The sequence below is a fragment of the Phyllostomus hastatus genome, unplaced genomic scaffold (assembly GCF_019186645.2).
Source record: "Phyllostomus hastatus isolate PE091 unplaced genomic scaffold, TTU_PhHast_1.1 phas_scaffold_755, whole genome shotgun sequence".
Classification (NCBI taxonomy): Eukaryota; Metazoa; Chordata; class Mammalia; order Chiroptera; family Phyllostomidae; genus Phyllostomus; species Phyllostomus hastatus.
The window spans coordinates 767,321-788,139 of NW_025334039.1; positions in this window are offsets into that span (position 1 = coordinate 767,321).

Sequence of the window (20,819 nt, forward strand, 5' to 3'; positions counted from 1 at the left end):
TCGGCGTCTTTTCCACTTCTCTCCTGCGTGCACTGCCTTTACCTGCCCCCCGAGACAGCACCGAGGAGACCTGTCTCTCTGCTCAGCAAACCGCCGGCTGGGAGCTGACAGGCATCCACCTGTCCTCGCCAGGAGTTCTGTTCCTGGCGGCTATGTAGCCAGGGAGGAGGGGGCAGTAAAACGGCTGATAAGAGAAGAGACTCTCCACCCTCCTCAAGGCCAGGGATGCAGCTGTTTTAGAATAGGGGCCGGGGGCAGAGGGGAGCTAAAGGATGGGTTTGGGACGTCTGATGGGGGTGGTGGTAGGGAAACTGGCCAGACTGGGGCAGGACGGAGCAAGGTGGGGGCAGGATGGCCAGGAAGTGTCCCCAGGCCCCATAAAATGTGTTTACTCAGCCGGGAGAGTTTATGGGTCTCCTCCAGGCTGGAGGCCGGGCCAGGGTGCAGTCTGCTGGGTGTTGGCGCGGGGACTCTCTCAGGCGTGCCTGCGAATCAGAGCAGGAGGGGCCTTCTGAGCCCTAGCGGTGTGTGGGGGGACGCTGGGGCCCGGACCAAGGGGCTGCGGTGGGTGGCACGAGGGACTGATCTAAGTGCCCTCCTGGGGATCCAGGGCACCGTGCTGGACACAAGTGACAGATACCCCAGGGGAGGCGGTGCCCATGAATTGGGATGTCAGAATCTAGACCTTCTGCCAGAGGGTGGGGGTGGCAGGTGGGGGGTGGGGCAGGTGGACCCTCACACCCTGAGGAGGGAGAGTCAGGGACCCACCCTGAGATGGGGAGCAGGTCAAGGCCATGCCGTCTGTTTTACGAGCTGTTTCCCATGGAAGTGCCAGGCTACCGGGTCCAGCTATGGGACTCCGGGCTCTGCCGCAAGCACAAGCAAACCCTAAAATCTTGGGAGCACCACTGCTCACCCATGTCACAGCCAGTGTAGCTGGACATTCATTCAGGGACCCAGGCTCCTTCCCGAGTGTGATGCTGCCATCCTCCAGGTTTTCCAGGGACCAGGAAAAGAGTGGAAGAGGAATTTCCTAAGTCAGAAGTGGTTCACGTCACGTCTGCTCATATGCTATGTCCAGGCTGAGTCATGGGACCCTGCCTCCAGGCGAGGGGGCTGGGAAATGGCATTCTCCTCCGGTCCCGGAGGAACATGACCCGGTGTGATGGATGCACAGTACAGTGCCTGCTGTATACCCTTCAGCGTCAGGAGGCAGAGTCCCACAGGAGCCGGGCTCATCATTGTTTGCATAAGGAGTCGTTGCCTTAGGAGGGCAACTTTCCTTCTGCTTGGGGCAGAGAACGCTGGAACAGACCCTTTTGGTGACTGGACAGGAGTGTGGACAGGGACTTCAGGGGCCGAAGCAGTGGAGGCGGTGAAGGAGGGGAGGAGAGGCCCTGGAGCCCGGGTGATGCACCCCCTGCCTCAGTTAACCCACCAGCAGCCTCATCGACTGGGCGCCATCCCCGATGTTCTACAGCGAGGAGATGTGCCCAGAGAGGTGGTGTGGCGGGCATAGGGCTGCACAGCCAGCCAGTAGGAGAAGCAGTCTGCAAGCCCCGGTGGTCCGGCTCTATAACCCACCCTCTGCTCCGTTCTCCACCGTCCCCGGAGACCATCTGGCCCAACGCTCTCCTTGTGCCCGTGAGGGACTGCACGCAGTCAGAGTCACACCTGTCATTTTAACCCCTCGTCTGCTTTCCTGTTACTCTGCCTCTCGCTGGGCTGAGCCTTACTGCTGGGCGGGTTCGGAAACCACTTTCAATGCGTGGACCTAGGTACTCACGGTTCCTCCAAACCGCCCCCCGACACCCCTGCCACGGTTAGCCTCAGCCCCGGCTGTCACGTGTGTGTTTGTTTCACAAACAGTTCTCGAGCAACTCCTACGTGCCCACCACTAGAAGGATGTGGAACGGACCCTGCCCTGAGGGACCCCCATGCTGGGGTGGGGGCAGGGGGAGGGGAGAGGATGGTCGCTCTCAGTGACAGGGTCCTGTCGGACCTCACAGGTGTAAGAGAGTGTGTGGCCCTTTGGGTCAAAGAAAGATCTGATGTGGAGGAGGAGAGAGGGGAGTTGTCACACACATTCCCTCGTTGAATCTACTGGAAGACGTGCAGGCACACCGAGTCTCCGGCACGGTGCACTGTTCTGGTTTCAGTGGTGGGACGGGGATCTCATTTTCTAAAGGGGTATTTAGGGAGAACACGCTGGACAGGTGGGCTGGGGCCATCTGTTCATTTCTGCACCCATCACACATTTGTCAGGCTCCCTCTGCGACGTGCCAGACCGGAGAGACAGTTGTGATGGAAATAGGCACGTTCCCTCTTCTTGTGGAGCTTCCATCGGAAATAGTCGCGTGATACATAAATGCCCACCGCCATTTCTGTTCGTGACAATGTCATGAAGAAAACAAAGCAGGGCGGTGAGCTGGAGAGTGGCCAGGTGAGGGAAGGCGCGTTAGTGTTTTCGGATTTGAATTTTAGCCCTCAGGCCGTACGGAGCCGTGGGTAAGATCACGCGGGTCTTGCTTTGGGACGCTGTGTTGGGAAAGGCGTGTGTCCTCATGTGCGGGGTGGTGGCCCTTCCGAGGAACCAGTTCAGTGACTGGTTCTCTCCCGTTATGTGGGGAAAGCAGGAAGAGAGGAAGAAGAGCGGGAGGGAGACACGGTTCTCAAGAGCCTCCCCCTCTTTGGTTATCTCAGAACGTGCTTCCCAGGCTCCCGGCTGGACCTTTTCCAAGGCCCCGGCCGGCATCGCCGCATCTGCCGCCCGTGGCCTCTGCAGGACGTGGGAGTTGTTCGCGCTCTCCTACTGTTGGAGGGATCGGCCTTGGTGTGGGAAGGGACCCACTCAGGTCCCCTGTTTGTTGCTAGAAAGAGGCAGGGTCCCGGCTTGGACCTGAGACTTTGTCACCCAGTGTGATGCTCTTTCCACGATTCCACCCTGCCTCTTTGAGTTGTTTTACAATTCTGAGTTTTAAGAAGGAACTCTCAAGAAAGCGTCTGTGTGAGACTCCAGTGGGGGTGGGGTGGAGAGCTTTGAGGTCTGGGGGCTCCCACTTTATTCCTTCCGTCTAGAGCAATCGGTCCAGTCCTCTGTGCACGTGGGATTCCGCGGCACTGGCTTCTTGAGCGGAAGAGGGTCCTCGCTCTGTGGGCTGGGTTACACGGGCTGAGGGATCAGGGACAATGGCATGAAGATGGCTCGTCCTGGAGGTGGCCTGGTCAGAGGGTCAGGGGTTCTCAGTGGACACCCTGTCCTTGTACTGGCTGCCCTTGAGACTTCGAGGTGCTTAGACCTGCCATTCTGAGCTTGTGTTTGATTCTCTCTCACTCCAGTTTCTGTTGAGAGCATTCACAGCCCTCCTGCAGTCTGCCAAGTGCTTATGCCCCTTCGCTTGAGAAGGAAAACTTGACCTTCCAAGCAGACTGGGCAGATCCTGGAGGCACCCTAAGGGGAGGGTGGCCATACCTAGCACGCAGGACACAACACGGAGCTCTTTCTTCTTGGGATTCGGTAACCAGAGGCTGGACCTGGCTTAGAGCGGATTGGCTTTCCTCTGTCTGGCGTGTGCTGTCTGCTCGGACCGTGGGGTCTGTGTGACGATGAAACCCTCCACTTGCAGCACCTGTCTGAGGTCAGTCAGAGATCAGGTTGGTGTATGGTTTGCAGGGTCCTGCCTGGACTGCTCTGGACACAGTAGAAGAACTGCTTCATATATATGTAAAATGTATAGATTGTATCTCCTTATGGACAACTCTACGAAGCTGAGAAGGCAGTTTCTCACCTATGGATTGATCGAGCCCAGTATTTCCGGGTGTTAGTGCGTGGCCAGGATCTGGGGAAATTCGACCCTTTATTCATTCGGTGCCTACTGTGGGCCAGGCACCAGGCTAGGTCTGGAGTAAGGCCAACATGGTTTCTGCCCTCACGGGGTTATAGGTCAGAGTGGACACGAGATGAACAAGCAGACAAGTAGATAAAATAATTAAAAGGCATGGTAAGTGGTTTGAAGGGCACAGTGCCGCGAAGTGTGTTGCGGTCAGCCCGTCTTACTCATTACCGTGTTCAGGGCGTGGTTTCAGGTAGGGACGAAGTGGTAATAACCCTCCTACCTTGACCATACGAATGGCTGTGCCCGAGACTCTTGGAACTTGTGGTTACCACACCTCAGAGAGTGGGGGGTATTGCAAAGAGAGGAATAAAACCTTCAAATTGGTGCAAGTTGCTTGTTTGAAATCTCTTGAAATGCCATGAGATGCCTTGGACCTACCTCCTCACCCACTATCAGGGTGATTGCTGGCAAATTAAAACTTATTTGGGTAAATGTGGGTTTTGTCATTGTCGTTCTTGGTGCGATAAAGACGGTCAGACAGCAAAATCAAATTATGTTACACAGTTTCTGGTCATCAGGAACCTGGTAGTGGCTTCGCTGGGCGGCACTGACCCAGGGTGTCATGAAGTTGTAGTCAGAACGTCAGTCACGCTGCGGCTGGAGGACCTGCTTCTGAGACGGTCCACCTGTGTGAGTGTCGGCTGGAGGCCTCAGTTCCTCTCTATGGGGGCCTCTCCACAGGGCTGTTTACAACATAGAAGCTAAATTCTCCTGGAATAAGAGATGAGAGAGGGAGGGGGAGAGAGACACACACAGAGAGAGAGAGAGAGAGAGGGAGAGAGAAGTATTAATAAGAAAGAGACCATGGCAGAAGCTTCAGTGTCTTTTGTAACCTAACCTTGGAGTGACAGTCCATGACTTCTGACATGGTACACTGGTCACACAGACCAACCTGACACCCCCCCCGGGGGGGTACTCCATGTGGCTGTGATTACCTGGATGGTGGGAAATCACTGGGAGTCATCTTGGAGATGAATACCACGGTGTGCATGCAAATATTTCAAAAAGTTCTAGTTCATTCTATAGATGGAGTCTTGTCCGTATGGACCAAAGGGCAGACTATCCTGCTTTGAAAGTCTCATTCTGCACTCCCCCCCCCCCCCACCCCGTGATGGACCCAGCGTTTCACTCGATAGTCCAACAAAACCATCTGCTTTCCTCCTTTATAACGTGCAAGGCTGAGTCTCAGGCTGATATTTAGGGCAAAGAGGCCCTTGGGCTTTCGGCATATTTATTTTATGCTATTAACCTTTTTATGCCACTTGTGCAAAAATTTGTTGGGAACAATATCAGAACCGCAACAGCAATGGCTGATTTTGGCCTTTGACTCAGTGGAGGGGAACTAATTATGTGGAGAGAAGCCAGTTATGGGCTAGACGACAGGTACTCAGGACTCCCCGCCGCCCCCCCCACCCCCGCCGCCACCCCATCACAGGTGCTTAGACAGAGCCTGCCCCCAGCGCAGGGTGGGGACCCAGGTCAGAGGAAACTGTCCCGATGAAGCAGACCCCGCTCTCAAGCAGAGCACAAGAACCGTGGGCTTCGGTCCCTGCTCCCTTAACGAGTATTTTATGACTTGGAAGAATGTTTGGATGAGTTGAATGAATTGCCCTTTGTTACGAGGAACAGAAATGTGAAAGTCTTTTCTGTGCAGATGATGTGGTTTTATTGTCACCCACCAGGACGGCCTCATTAGTCTCAGAACAAAGTGGCTGGGGACAACGGCTCCAGCGCCCCGATTGTCGATCTTGGGAGATGTCCCCCAACATGGAATTGGCTTTTATTCAACAACCTGCGAACTGCATTCCTTCTTTCACTCGAGAAGGGCTACGTTTTCCTACTAAGCCACGCGGGGGACTCGTCGGGAGGTGATATTTGCTTAACGTTAGGTGTCTGTGGGTGCAGCGTTAGGATTTTCCTAAGGCCTTCTTGGGGGATTTGTACAATGTACTTTGAAGAAAATTATGTTAAGCTAAAGTGATCGAGGCTTAGCTTGACGGACCAGGACGCTGCTTCTTGGGGTGGGAGCAGGAAAACGGCTTCGCACAGGCACTCCTGCAGGTGTTCTCAGAGGCGTTCACCCGGGCTCTCCCGCAGGTGTTCTCAGACGTCTTCTCCGCTTCTCTTTCTGCAGAGGTCGACCCGTTGGACTGATTGTTAATGTACGTCGTCTTCCCTCAGCCGGTAACACAGAATGTTCGTGTGCTGGGCTGGTTCTTCCGAGAGACTGCACCTTCAGACCGTCTGCTGTCTGCACGGCGTCCCCGAAGAGATGGAGAGAAATGCATTCTCCAGAACCACCTGCGGAAGGGCGCTGGGTCTCCCTGGGGCTCCCGCAGTGTTCCTCTTAGGACAGCTGCCAAGCCGGGAAAGACCCAGTTCTCTTGAGCCACTGGGCAGTTTCCTAAGTTTCAGAATCACTGTCATCCTGACCACTTGAAGGCGGTTGTGTTTCTGTTTTCTCCATGGCTCCTGGGAAGCTCTGTTAAAAAAACAAAAACACCTCATTTGGCCTCTGGGATCCTGGACTTAGTTGGGCTTCCTTTTTTCCTCACCCTCATTTCTGGGTCCACTTGTTCCTTTGAAGTATGTGCTGGGTTGTCTGTGTTCAACTAAGCCTCCTCAAACCTTTTTGGGGGCAAGGCAGAGATGGGAATAAATTCTGGAACAAAGAATAGGACCATCCATCCACCATCCGAAAACACCGTCCTAAAACAACTGATGAGTATGGAGAAGGGCTGGAACCCCGGTCTCCTGACACCGTAGCTGGTGTTTTCCCCTGAGACCATGAACAAGGCCCATGAGTTTAACAAGAAGATGCTCACTATTGTGGAGGCGACATCCTTGCGCTGCGCTCCAACAGGCAGAAGTCCTGAAGGAAAGGTAACCACAGACTCTCGGACACGCTGGCGAACATCACGCCTGAGCTGCTGAAACCCGAGGGGCCGCAGCAGAGGCAGGGAGGAAATTGCCGCGGGCACTTCCACTGCCCGGGAGCACAAACAGCAGCTGAAGGCGAGCTCTTAGCAAAACACCGTGAACTGAGCTACGTGAGGATGCTGTGTCGCCAGGGATGGGGGGTGGGCAGCCCGGCGCAGAGGAGGAGGCGTACCTCCAAACAACTCACCTGGAAACTGGCCAAGGGGAGGGGCCGGAGGGTTTCAGGTGGAGGGGACAGCCTGGGCGGAGGTGTGGAGGCAGGAGGGAGCCTGGAAGCCTCGGAGAAGGGCAAGAGGTTCGGGATCGCTGCGTGCGTCTGTGGGCGTTCATGTCTGTGCATGCTCACACACGTGCGTGCATGCATACATGTCCGTGTGTGTGTAGTGTATGTATGTTGGATCATGCTTGGATGTGGGGCCCAGGTCCAGACCTTTCAGCCTGACAAACAAACTCTTCCTTATCTTCTTTATCTGCCTCTGCCTCTGTCTCTGCCCCAAATCTACGCGGGTGAATCCTCGTTCTTGAACGTGCACCACGTCCTCTGGGTGGGTGGCCTTCTCTGCCCTCCCCGGCTGGGCCAGGCCCTCTCCTCTGTGTCCCTCCGCTCTCCCCACTTCCCACTGTTAAACAAAACAAAATAAAATGGAGACCAGGCTCGAAAATCCCTGAAGCAGACAAAAACCGTTTAAGCCACGGAAGCGAAACGAAATCTAGCTTATTTTATGAACACACGCGAAACTTGACTGAGATTATTTCATGTGACTGCCTCTGATAATCATAAAAGGTATTTGTTGGCTCCCTAGGATGGTCTAAGATAATCACTTTTAACCAATCCCCTGCCATCTGGAACCCCCCACCGACCCCCGCCGTAATAACCCAGCCCTGTAAAGGTTAGACGACGTCCTCACTTTCACTTTATAAGCCGTCCTGTTAACAGCATGCCTCTCTCTGAACCTCGTGCTAGCTGCAGGTTTGAAGTCTCGGTGTTGGCGAGTGGTTTGTGCCTTGCTCAATAAAATATTCATATCAAACAAAGCTCTCTGCATTCTTCTTTTGACACCACTCTCACAGCCTGCTTGTGGAATTCCCCTGCATGGTGAAGCGTTTTCCGCAGCTTGCCCCCAACACAGCGGTTTGCACGGAGCAGGCGCTCAGTGAGGGTCGGCTGAACGAACATGTATGTTAGCACATGAGTTGGCATTTTTGTTTTACTGTATGTCATAGAATATAGAAATAAAAGTCGTAAAAATATAAATGTATTTTTTCTGGCATATACATAGAGCTCCTGGATTATCAGGCTAAAGCTGGGTTGGCTGATTCACTATCATAGGATGTACCTACCTTAGTACCAGCTCCATCCTCAGGGTTGCCTCATGGTTCAAGCTGGCTGCTGGGGCTCCGGCCATTGGTTTGAACTCGCTCAGCTCCCTCAGCCCCTTTCTCAAGAGCTTTCCCTCAGGGAACCTCACCTAATGACTTTCTCTTTTGTCTCATTTAACCTTCTCTCTTGGCTGAGAGCGGGGCTGGGAAATGCAGTCTTTAACCTGGGCGCACAGTCACTCGCAAGAAAGGAAATAAGAATATTGGATGAATAGAAACTCCAGTAGCCTTCACTATGGCTCGAGTTGGGAGCTGTAATGAGCAAGTCCCCTAAAACACCTGGAGAGAGTAAGTGAGATGGCCTTTTTGGTGACACACTTAATAATGAACACGTAGCATACTGCAGCAGAGATGTGCCAAGAAACTTAACAAGACCCAAAGCCCATCCCCAGTCAAGGATGTATCAGTGTGTAAAGGTGGGTCAGCCCCTGGGGCAGAGAGAAGACCTGCACAGGTGCAAATGCCTCCTTCTGACCACTGGGGTCGGGGGGCCGGCTGTGGGGAGAATTTTCGTAAGTGGACTTTATTTTGGCACCACTGGGAAGACCGCACCCTGAGATGAGAGTGTGCAACCAGCTGCATCTGAGCCTGAGTCTAGGTCACCATCTTGGGGTACAGGCTGCCATATAATTAAAGAGCTCGGACCCTCAGCTCATCCGTGTGAGCAGGCTGGGATTCAAACGAGTAAACACACAACACGGTGGGCAATGAATGCTCTAAAGGGGAAAAAATGCAGAATAAGAAGAGGAGAACAGGAGGGAAGGTGCGAGAGAGTCAGGGAAGTGTCTCGGGAAGGACGAGAGAATAGACATCGGGAAGCCGGAGTCCTCACCCCAGCTCTGCTGTTGACTTACGCGTGTGTGGCTATGTCATGGGGTCCCAGTGTCCACCTCCGAGGAACAGGGCAATGGACTGGTGGCCAGAAGAGGGCAGGGAAGAACGGCATGGACCGTCGAGGGGGTCCCTCCCACCTTTGAATCCCAGCTGGACTGTTCACTAAGCAAGTGCCTTAATCCCCCTGAACCTCAGTTGCCCCATCTGTAAAATGGGAATGGGGGCAGCCACCGCACAGGTGTGTCTTGAGGCGGCTCGAATGAGGCGGTGCAAAGAAAGCGCCGGCATCGATTAGGTGCGTGACAGGAAGTAGTTTCTTCCCCTGCGAGCCCTGCGGGACCAGGAACCCTGTCCTTTCTTGATAATCCGCTCCCAGCTGTCACGGCAGCTAACTCCGGATCCCCTCTTGCAGCCCGTCTCCTTGGTGACAGTTGCTATGATTGTCTCCAAAGTTCAAGGGCTACCACCCGCTTCTCAGAAGTCCCTGCGTGCTGCTATCTGGAATCCCTTTAACCCTCAGTTTATTAGGTTTGTCGTCCCCGCTGACTTCTCAAGTAAGCTCATAAATTAGGAATATTAATAAGGTGTCCCTGGATTTTAAACTGGTAACCTGTGACGGGGGGTGCACCGATGGACCAGTTATGACTAGTTGACATTTCCATCTGCATCGCTGTGCGTCAGGGTGCAAGTGGTTCTTGCCCTGGTGCTCTGAGGGAGGCAGGGAGACAGGAGCCAAGCGGTGGAGGGTTGTGTAGCTACAGTGATGTGGGTCCTCGTTTCTGCTACACCTACAGGCCCTGTCTCTTCTCAGGGGTATTACTAAAATTGCTTCACATGCCCTTGCTCACCTTCTGCATTCTAGAACTTTCCCCGGGTGGGTCATTCATTCAGTCCCTCACTCACTCACTCACTCACTCACTCCTTCTTTCTTGCCCACTTTCCGCCCATCCTTTGGCGAATGCGCACTGAGTACCTCTCATTTCTTTGGGTAAGTCTGTAATTGTATCAGTGGTGTGATAATGGTGACAAGGATGAAAAAAGAACAAGGCTTTTGTGTTTTTGAGTACATGCCAGATTTTCCAGAAAAGGAAGCTGGAGCCCACAAGCAGTAAAATAACTTCTCTAGGGTCAGAGAGGTTAGTTGACTTGACCAAAGCCACACAGCAAGGGAGGGGAGCCGGGGGACTCTGGGCAAGTCCCGTCAGCACTCCGAGCTTCAGTCTCTCCTTTTGTACAGCGGGTTCGTTGGCAGAATCCATGTCACGGGGCTGCTGCGAGAGCTGAACAGAACGGGCTGCGAGTGGTGCCGGCCTGCAGAGGGCGCTCAGGACGCAGCGTCTGCTGCTGTCAGCACTGGGCCTAAAATCCATCCTGTCCTTGACATCTCCCAAAAGCCTCACGAGGAAATGGGGACCCCGAGAGTCTCTTGCCCAGGGCCGCCCAGCAAAGAAACAACACAGGGGTGGGACTGCAACCCTGGCGCATCTTGCTCTAGAGCCTCCACGCTTAGAAACCACGTCTCCGTCCAGCGCTGACCTAAAAACCAAAGCTGAAAGTGACCGTCAGCCAACACGGAAAGAAAAACTGCATGATCTCACGCATCTGTGGATTCTGCAAGAGCTGAAAACAAGAGAGAAACATCGATGGGTTGTCTCTCGTGTGCGCCCCAACTGAACACACACCCTAGGCATGTGCCTTGAGTGGGAACCGAACCTGCAATCCTTTGGTTTACCTACGGCACTCCAACCAACCGAGCCACACCAGCCAGGGCAGCACTTAGCCCCTGCTCATGTGTGATTACTTATTTAGTGTGTCTGCGGCTAAGTGCCCACCACCTATCCCTCCTGCCAATTAGACTGCAAGTCTACGAGAGTGGGTTTTTTGGTGTGTGTGTTTGTTCATGGCTGTATCCCAGCCATCCAGAAGAGTATCTGGCACAATAAATATTTATTAATCAAAAAGAGGAGGAGAGCCTCCTCCTTCCAGGGTCTCCTGACCTGGGTCCCCTCTCCAGCCACACGAGTAGTCACGTGGTGCAAGGGCGAGCTCTGATCGCCCACGTGGACGCCAGCTCCCTCTCTGCCCAAGGTCAGCCCCTCATGTCGGCCCCTGGGGGGAGACCAGCCCATCGCTGAAACACAAAGCTAAGTGTGATTAAATCTGCAAGTTGATCTTGTGCTTAACACTATTTTACCATAATCAAAATAATGTGCTGATTTTTAAAAGGAGCGAAGAAAGCATCACATTGTTCTCTTTCGGGTGAAATTTTTCTGACGTGATATAATGGGATTTTCCGACCACCTTCACTTAACTAGATTTGCACGGCACAACTACAAAAAGGGTCATTTCTGCAGAAATGCTGGAGGGCTTCCTAAGTTTTCCTAAGGGCTTGTCTGAGCACTTTGATATTTAAATGATTCTCTTTTGAGGTGCTTTTTCATCATCCTCATTGATTTCCCCTTTGTTGATTATTAGCAGGTCTTACCCTTTACGTAGTCCTGAGAGCTAGTATTTTCTGAGGGCTCACCACGCGCCAGGCTCTTCGTGTGTGTCCATAGATTTATTTTTGCTGCAGTGCCGTGTGGACACACTGTGCGCGTGTTACAAGGAGACTGAGGCATGCGGCCGGAGGTTCAGGAACTTGCACATGCGCACCTAGTTCGTGGAGAAGTTGGGACTCAACTACTCCTTTGTCCGACACGCGGTGTGTGGTTCGAACCACGCTCCAATGTCCCTGCCGTGCAGCTCACGACCTCCGGCCTCGTTGGTGAGATCTGCGCTTTCACACGAAATCAGGTCGCACTTCCCCTGCAGAGCATCGTGGGTGCGACTGTCCTGCAGTCCGTGGGGTTGGCTGGTGACCGACCCGTGGTGTCCTGAGCGGTGACAGATGCTGGTGTGAAATAGGCTGGGGCATTCCAGCCACCTTCAATAGGGGAGCCGGTTCATCGATGATTTTTACGTCTGGGAGAATGGCGTGAGAAGTGCTCTGGAGACGAGCAAACACGCAGCTGGGAGTTTTGAGAGAAGAGTGCAGGCCCCCCCTCAGGCGGTTTCCTGGATCTTTGACCGAAAGAAAAGCCGGTCACGACCGCCTGGGCAGTCTGATGGGGTGGGACCAGGGGGTGACAGGGGACACAGTCACACTGGTATTTGTTGGACCCCAACTCTGAGCCAGATCTTCTGGGAGACTTAATTAACCTTTACCACGAGCCAGAGAGGAAGGCACGGCACGCCCATGTTACAGATGGAGACACTGAGGCACGCGGAGGTGAAGTCGCCTGGCCCGGGCACTCAGACCTGGGTTAAGATTGGGTTTGCCTGTCTCCCACACCCATACCGCTCCCACCTCACTCACTGCCTTCCTGCTGGCGCAGAAAGGTTAGCTGAGGGGCACCTTGGGCCGGCTGGCCGGGCGGGGCTGAGAGGCAGCCAGGGCGGGGGCGGTGGCAGGAAGTGGGCAGCTGGGCCGGCAGGAAGTGAGATGACCCTGGTGACCGCGGCTGGACGGGCTGGCCAGCATCTGCTGCCGCTGGCCGCGTCCTGGCCTCTCTGGGTCCTCGTATCTGGAGACAGACTCATGCTCCAGGAACAAAAGGGGAAGATGGCCCTCCGGTGATTTGATCGCTGCCTGCTTACCAAAGCCTGAGAATACGTCCCTCCCCAGTGTAGGGGCCGCCACAGGTCTCTTCTCTGCCAGCTCCTGAAATGTCAGGCTGACCAGCTGGAGACGTGCCGGAGCCAGGCAGGAGGACACGGGGAGCTCCGAGGAACACGCAGGGAGCGTGTCTCTGGATTCATGTGCCAATTACACACAGTGTGCTGCATCACCGGGCTAATAGGAAATAACCGGAGGAGCATCTGTCCCCGTCGAGCCCATGCAGGCCTCTGGTTGCTCAGCCCGGCCTGGCTGGCCGCCTCCCGGCACGGCCCCGGGGATGCTGAGGAAGTGGATGATATTTCTGGCACATCTGTGTGTCCCTGGAGAGAGGGCCACACACATCTTCCCATCCGCCTCTCCCTGAGCTTCCCTAGGTGCTCGGGAGCTGGATGTGGGAGCAGCAGAGCTTGGTGGGTGGGTGGGGGCGGGGTGGGGGGGACGGGGGTGCGAGAGACAGTGTCTGAATTCCAGCTCTGCTCTTTACTCGCTGAGGGACCTTGTGCCCTTTACGTTACCCCTCAGAGCCTCAGTGTTTTTGCCTGTGAAATGGGGCTACTTGTACTTCCTCAACAGGCTCACCGCAAAGGATTAAATGAGGCAGTGAATGCAGGGGGCTCAGTCTCGTGGCCGGGGCATAGTAGGTATTCCAAACGTGCCCTTGGGTGTGATGGGCTGGCCACGAGGAGGGGCAAGGCATTCTAGGCAGTGGGTGCAGCCCGGGCAGGGGGGAGGCATGGAGCAGCTGGTCTCGCTGGAATTGTAAGCTGCGCACGAGACACGCAAGTGAAGAGGAGTGTGGTGGGAGGTGGGAATGAAGAGGGGCGACACCACGAAGGGCTTAGAATGTCATGCTGAGGAACGATCTGGCTCCTCTGCGCAGGGGGTGTGCCAGTCATTGGTTGATTGCTTCTCAGCTCTAGGCCGCCCCTTCTTGGCCCTGCTTGGTGAGAGTGGAGCTGGACCCTGGACATTTTTCTCCTTGTTCAGCAGCAGGTGCATTAGGCCTTGTCAGTAGAGGGCGCTGGCCACCCTCCCTCGGGGTGGGGCTTTGTGTGAAATGCGTGCTTTGGACGAGGTGAGCTCAGCTACCCCTTCTGGCTCTGTTTGTCTGGTGCTAAGGCCCTGCCGGGTCCTTCCTGTCTCAAGAATCTCTGGTGGCACAAATGCAGGGCCAGTTCGGGGAGGGGTCACAGGGGTCAGAGAGACCAGGAAGGTCTCAAGTCGCAGGGCCAGCCCACTTGGCTTCCCTGGGATTGAGTTTCCTCTTTTGTGAAAGAAAGGCAGGTCTTCAAGCTTCCTGCACTGACCGGGAGCAGTGAACCCAGAAGAGAGTTAAACACTTGATAAATGGGGATCGCTGCTCAGGCGCGAAGCATTTCTGTCCAAGAACAGGAAAGAGGTGAGCTCGTGCAGGGGAGGGCGTCAGGAGCCCCCAGGTCTGCGAGTGGCCGTCCTGGCTCCGGCTCCAGCTCCTGCTCTGGGTTGTCGGGTGACCTTATCCCTGAGGCATAGGCACAGGGCTCCCCCTGCCCCCCGCGTGTCTGCCTCTGTGTCTCTTCTACTCTGATAAGGTCACGGTCACACACTGGATGAGAGAACCTGCCCTAGTGACCTCATCTTCACTCCATCACATTTGCAAAGACCCGACTTCCAAGTAAGGTCACAGTCACAGGTGAGGACGTCAACAGATTGTTTTTTTGGGGGGGACACAATTCAGCCCAGAACAGGGAGTAAGGCTCTCAGCGTGGTGCCGGCGCCTCCCAGGTATTCAATAAACATCAGCAGTTGTGACGACTTCCGAGGCTCAAAGAAGGCCAGGTACACAAAGTCCCTTTGCAGAGGTAACACAGTGGGCAGAGTTACGGCTGGCCATCGGTGTTTTCTTTATTCGTATGAATAAGAGGCGCCTTCGGACAGAGGCGGAAGCTGCCGAGGCCCTCAGGGAAGAGTGCGGTGGGGATGAGGACCAGCTCTGTGTGCCAGTGTCAGCGGCACACGGCTGGGCAGGGAGGAAGGGTGGCGAAGGGAAAGCCTGCCGCGGCAGGGGCGGCCGCCCGCAGCTGGTGGCCGGCTGTGGGACGGAGGGCAGACGCACCAGGAGCAGGCTCGGGGCGGAGGCAGCTCAGGCCGGGCCAACCCGGGGCAACTGGAGAACACACACGGCCACCTCTGGGGCCTGCATGGTCACAGCTGGGACCACCTGGGTACCCCGCATGCCCCCAAAGTCCTGTTGTCTCTACTTCCAAAATAGCCCCCAAATTGCCCTTCCTTCTCCCTCCATTGCTGCCACCCTTGTTCCAGCCACTGTTGCTTCTTACAAGGACAACCGTGAAAGCCTCCACACCCTGTACCTCTGCCACTCCTCCTGTTGTCTCCCCGCCCCCAGCTGTTTCGTGACACAGCGGTCAGACGGCTCTTTTCAGTGACATACATTGTCAGGCCACACTCAAAACCTATGAAGGCCTCTCATTGCGCTTGGTTGACCTTGGCTCATGTGCTCCTTCGGGACTGGCCTCCCTGCCACCCTCCCCCTTGCTCCCCAAGCACGACCTCCCCGTTTCCTCAGTCCCCCCAACGCACCGAATCTGGTGCTGCCACAGGACCTTTGCACTCGCTGTCTGTTCCCTGGGTCTGGAAGGTCCTTCCTCAGGTCTTGCCCTGGCTTCCTCCCTCTCACCACTCCCGTCTATTTTTCCTCAAGTGTCCTTTCTGACAAGCCCGCGTGAAGGGGCTCCCTGCCCCAGTGCCCACCCCCCCACCCCTGCCACTTTGGCACTTTTTCATTTTCTTCCTAATACTTACATGGTTCTGAACTTAGCTTGTATTTAAGCCTTTCCTGGCGTGCCTGTCTCTGCCACTAGAACACAACTGGCATAAAGAGATGAGAAATTGTGAATATGTTTACTCCTGTATCTTTCGTGCCAAGAGCAGGGCCCGGAATATAATAGGAGCTCAGTGAGATTAGTGGCAGGGATGAGAAACAGCTCTGCGGCCGATGGGGCTGGACTGTGTGTGGGAGGAGGCACCAGGGAATGCGGCCCTTCTCACCATTCATTCCCCGGTCCCCCAGTTTTGGGCAATAACCTCTGCCTGGTTCCCAAAACCCAGGCCCTGCTTCCTCAGCTTGTTCTTCCACTTCCTCATTCATTCGACCACCACTGAGCACCTGCAGTGTGCACTGTGCTGTACCAGGTGACGAAGAGGCAGATTTCCAAGGCTCAGTAGGGACAAACACAGGGAACACATCTACCTAGATCAGGAGTGGGAGGAAAACAGGGAGGGCTTCCTGGAGGAGGTGACGTCTAAGTTATATCTTCAAGGATGTGCATAAGTCCGAGAGGAAGGAATGAGGTGAATAGAGTGTGTGAGGGACTTGGCCACCAGGCAGTAGCCCTGAGAAGCAGAGTAACACTCACAGGTGGCACTTTTCTCAACATTGTCATGTGTTGTACTAAGCACCTGGCGACCCCAGAGGCAGGTGCTTTACCATCCCCGGGTGGCAGAGAAAGGAACTGACACACAGAGAGAACTTGAGTTGTTTGGGAGGGAACGCAGCTAAAATGAGGCGGAGATCGGGCTCCTGAGTCCGGCTTGGGCAGGTGTACTTACCTCTTCTGTCCTGTGCACACCAGGAAATGAATGGCCGGAGGGTGCATCCTGAGTCCTTGCTCTGCATCCACTTCTCCCATGCTGGGCCCCACCTGCTCTCCCAGCCGTCTTAGGGATCACACAGTTCTTCCTGGTGGTTCCAGCCTGGCCGCTGGGCCTCTCTGATGCTCAACTCTCCGAATCTTTCCCTAGATTCTGGGCTGTTCCAGAGCTGGCAGACCCTCTCTGTAACCTAATTGTGATGCTTCTGGCTGCAAGTGGGGGAGACCCCAGCTCAGCCCGCCTCAGACAGGGAACTTCATTGCCTTCAGGAGCGGGCGTGGAATCCTGCACCCACTCTGCCTCCCACAGCTATTTGCTGCAGGCAGGAGCCTGTCCATCTCCAGCCTCCTGGAGAGGGAAGCTGCCGAGGCTGCTGCGAGGCTCTCTCTGCTCAAGGACATGCCGTTGGAGAGATTTGGGGGGGATCACAGAGATTCACGCACCCAGGAAACACCCCGCTTCCCAGCCCCAGAGGCCCCCAAGAGGACCCCACCACGCTCACAGCCCTGGGTGCAGCCGCCGCCACAACAAACGACGACCCCAGTCATTGCACTGAAACCCAACACGGCAGGGCCACCCAGGGGGCCACAGCACAGACTCTGGTGGCCTTGGTGGGAGCCTCATCCCTCCTGCTTGGAGGCTGTGGCCCCTCCGACACGTCACGTATGGTACCTCTCAGTGCCTCAGTTTCCTCTCCCGTGCTGTGGGGCTAATCACAGAGCTTGGTTTCACGCCTCCCCGGACTCCCCGGCACAGCGGCACTCCTGAGGGGGTCAGGGACAGCGGCTGGCCCCCGTTCAGGCACGAGGGTCTGTAGAGAATTTAAACACCAGAATAACGCCATGAAACGTCAGCCTGCTTTTCAGGGTCACTGCGCACCCTCGATTCCAGACAGCATTGGCAATAACACACGCCTCCCCGCTAAGGCAGCCGGTCCCATGCTCCTGCCCCAGAGAGGCCACCACCGGACCCCTCGCCTGCGCCCTCAGGACTCAGTAGTGCCGTCAGCAGATGACACTTCACCCCCTGGCTCTGGGGGACACCAGGAGCTCCCCTGAGCACCCGTCCCTGGCAGCCTTTCAAGGAAGTTTTTACCTTCCTATCCCCCTTGCACCCCGGGGACTCCTGGCCTGTCCTGGCTGTCCAGGGCAAGCCACGGGCTATAAGATGGAAACCCCCGCCACCCCTCTGCCTCACCGTCGTCTCCAGATGCCAAGTTTGTGTCTGAGGGTGAAGCTTCTAGCCCCTGGGTCCCTGCTGTGTCTCCAACATGAACTCTGGGGTCCTGATTTGGGGGATTTTGGTATCTGCAGGAAGGATCCCTCCAGCCACTCAGCCTCTTGGTTCCTTAGGCTCCTCCCCTCCCAGGAACTTGTCCTCACCCCTGCCTTAGCCAGTCCACATGCTTATATGCGGTTTTACCAGCGTCCGACAGCTGCCTCTCCCCACGGCCCGCCCAGTTCCACCCTGTGCCCAGCGCCTCCCGACTTCCCCTGTGACTCCCTGTGGTTCCCGGGCTCCATGGTCCTGTGGCCTCACCCAGACCTCCAGCCTCTTGCCGCTTTTCACCCGTCACGCCCTCCGCTCCTTCCCGGGAGCCCAGGACTGACCCATTGGCTCTCAGCGGGTGGCACCCGCCTGGCAACACCCCGGTCTTGGGTGAATCCAACTTCCTCTCCACGCCACACCGACACACAGGCATTCCTTTACCTGGATGACCAGCAATTCCATCCAGCTCCCCAGTGTGTCTGGAAGTCAGCTCTGCCTTCCCAGCCCAGTGGTTTTCAAGCCACAGGTTGAGATTCGTTTCCGGGTCAAGAAATCAATTGAGTGGGCCCAACAAGCATTAAGAGAATGAGCTGAAGTGGAGGAGAAAAGGCCAGAGCCCAGGGGGTTGAGTCAGGCCACACACCCTTTTGTGCCCTGGGGCTGGAGGCGGAGCGCGATTCTTGCTGCAGGAGGTGACCCCACGACATCTGGGTACGGGACTGGGCTGGGCCCCCGCACACTTTTCCTGGAGGACTGTTTCATCCTCGCTCCCCTCTCTTCAACCTCAAAAAAGTCCCCCTTCCTCTGGCATCTCAGGGACACCCGGGGCCCTGTGTCCCTGAGGAAACAGTTGCAATGACAAGAATTTCCACTCACAGACGAGCCTTCTTCCCTAACACCATCCACAAACTGGCTTCGCAGAGAAGCTGCCTCCTCCGACGCTCCTGCTGCTCACGGACTCGTCTCCTGCGAATGCTCCCCCGTCTTCCCTGCTTGTCAGCTGTCCTCTAGAATCACCTCACCCCGGGGACCACGACACAAACGTGCCTGCCCTGATTCCACAGTGGGGGCTGGGAAGGGCTCCCTGTTTCTGATCCTTTTCATAGCCACCCCCCTCCAAAGCTGTCTGCCTGTGGCTGCTATTTCCTCTGTCTCTCTCTGCCGGGCCCCACCCCACCGGGCTCTTGTGCCCGCCCCTCCCCAGGAGCTGCTCTGAGCCTGGCCACCGCTGATGTCCACGTTGCCACATCCTCGGGTCAGCCCTCAGCCCTCACGTCCTTGATCCAGTCTTCCTCTTCTGAAAAGGCTTTTTTTACTTCGTCTCTGGCACTCCACAGTCGCCAGGGGTCCTGCCTCGTGCGCAGGGCCAGGCTCAGGGTCCCGTGGCCTGGGCACCTGCCTGGGAGCTAATGCCCAGAAGAGCCCAGTGTGGTTGTTTAAGCCTCTGTTGCTGCCATCTTGAAATGCTTCCTGATTTTGAGCACCGGGCCCTGCATTTTCACTGTGTGCTGGGGCCTGTGAGTGATGTAGCCACCTGTTCATGGGGGACGTCTTCTGTCTGCTTTGCTGGAGTCTTCTCAGCCCTTTGAGCTCTTCCTGCTGGGAGCCGCAGAGCTTGGATGGTCCCTTGCTCTCATGCCGACTCCTCAGTCATCTGCAGTCCTGTTGATGCTACTTTCACAATACACCCATGTTGTGACCACCTCTGGCCAGCAGGCAATGCTTATGCTTGAAAAGTTTATTATTGATACTGATCTCCCGCACCCCTCCCCAGACCTTCAAACATCTCTGAAATTGGGATATTCCTTAAGGTCCTTGCTGTCCAGGCAGCAGTTGCAATGTAGCTGTCACAGCAAGTGCGTCCTAGTTAGAACTTCCGGGTCAGGGGGCAGCAGCTGGGAAGAAGACCCCGAGACGGTGGCGAGGCAGGCTTTTAGCAGATGCTGTGCCCGCCACGTGGAGGCCCCGAGGACCACGCGGCATGTGCAAGGGGCCAAAACGGCTCTGTGCCCAAACGTGGCTTGGAAGAGCCCGTCTCTGGGTGTGGAGGTGTTTTAGGCACACCTTAATCAATTTATTTGCACACATTTCCCTTGTATGTATTCACAAGGTACGTGTAAATAGTCTAATGTAACTTTTGATAAAAGTAAAATGAAAACCCTGTGTCATACAAAAGCACTGTGGGCTAGTTGAACTTGGCGGTGTTTTTCCTTGTCAGTGGCCCACAGAAATCGTGCACCTTGCACACGATGGCGTGTTAAATCAGGGGTCGGCAAGGGGTCAGGCAGTCAATATTTTCGGCTTCCTAGGCCAGCCGGCCCCAGCTTCACCGCCACTGTGGTGCCATCGGCCACAGACCGTTCTTAAAATGAATGAGTGTGGTGGCATTCCACTGAAAGTTTATTGATGGAATTTAGATTTCATGCAATTTGCACGTGTCATGAAATATTATTCTTTTGACATTTTTTTTCAGTCACGGACAAATGTAAGAGGACACTCTTGGCTCACGGGCTGCAGCGTGTGGAACCCGGGATTGCGTCCAGGGAAAGGGGGTAGATCTGGTTTGCAGATCAGATGGGGCGGCCAGGCCCAGAGCCTCGCTGCAGTGTCTTGCTCAGGAAGAAAGACGTCTAGCCCCGGGAGCTTCCAGGCACAGTCTCCCTCGAGTCCACCTACCCCTTCTCATTGTGCGGATCCAGGCGCGTTAGGCTCGGTTAAGGTCCCACAGTGAGCCGCTGGCATCGCTGGGTCAGGGTGCTCGTTTTTGTACCGTGTTTTTCAGACACGACACCGGGTATGAAAGGGCTGAGCACAGTGCAAGGAACGGATTACCTTCTTATCCAGTGCTACGCTTCCCTTCTGCTAGCTCTCCCCTTTTGCCAACCTCCCATCATTTTTGTGGGGGCGGAGGCACCGCTACCCTTCCCAGGGGTAAGGCTGCGCGCCCTCCCAACCCCGCCTGAGCCTGCACTGGGCCGTCCCCTGCCCCACGCAGAGCGCTAGGGACTGAGCAGGCGACATGTCAGAAGTGGAAGGAAAAGCTCAGTAGTCTGTGCCTCCAGCCCCCTCCCCGTGCCCCCTCGTCAGCTCTTTGTGCTTCTTTAAACTCTCACCTCGGAGCTGTCTTCCTCCCCTCACCTCTCTCCCGCTCTCTCTGAGCGCTCTCTCTCCACTTAGTGGTTCATTTA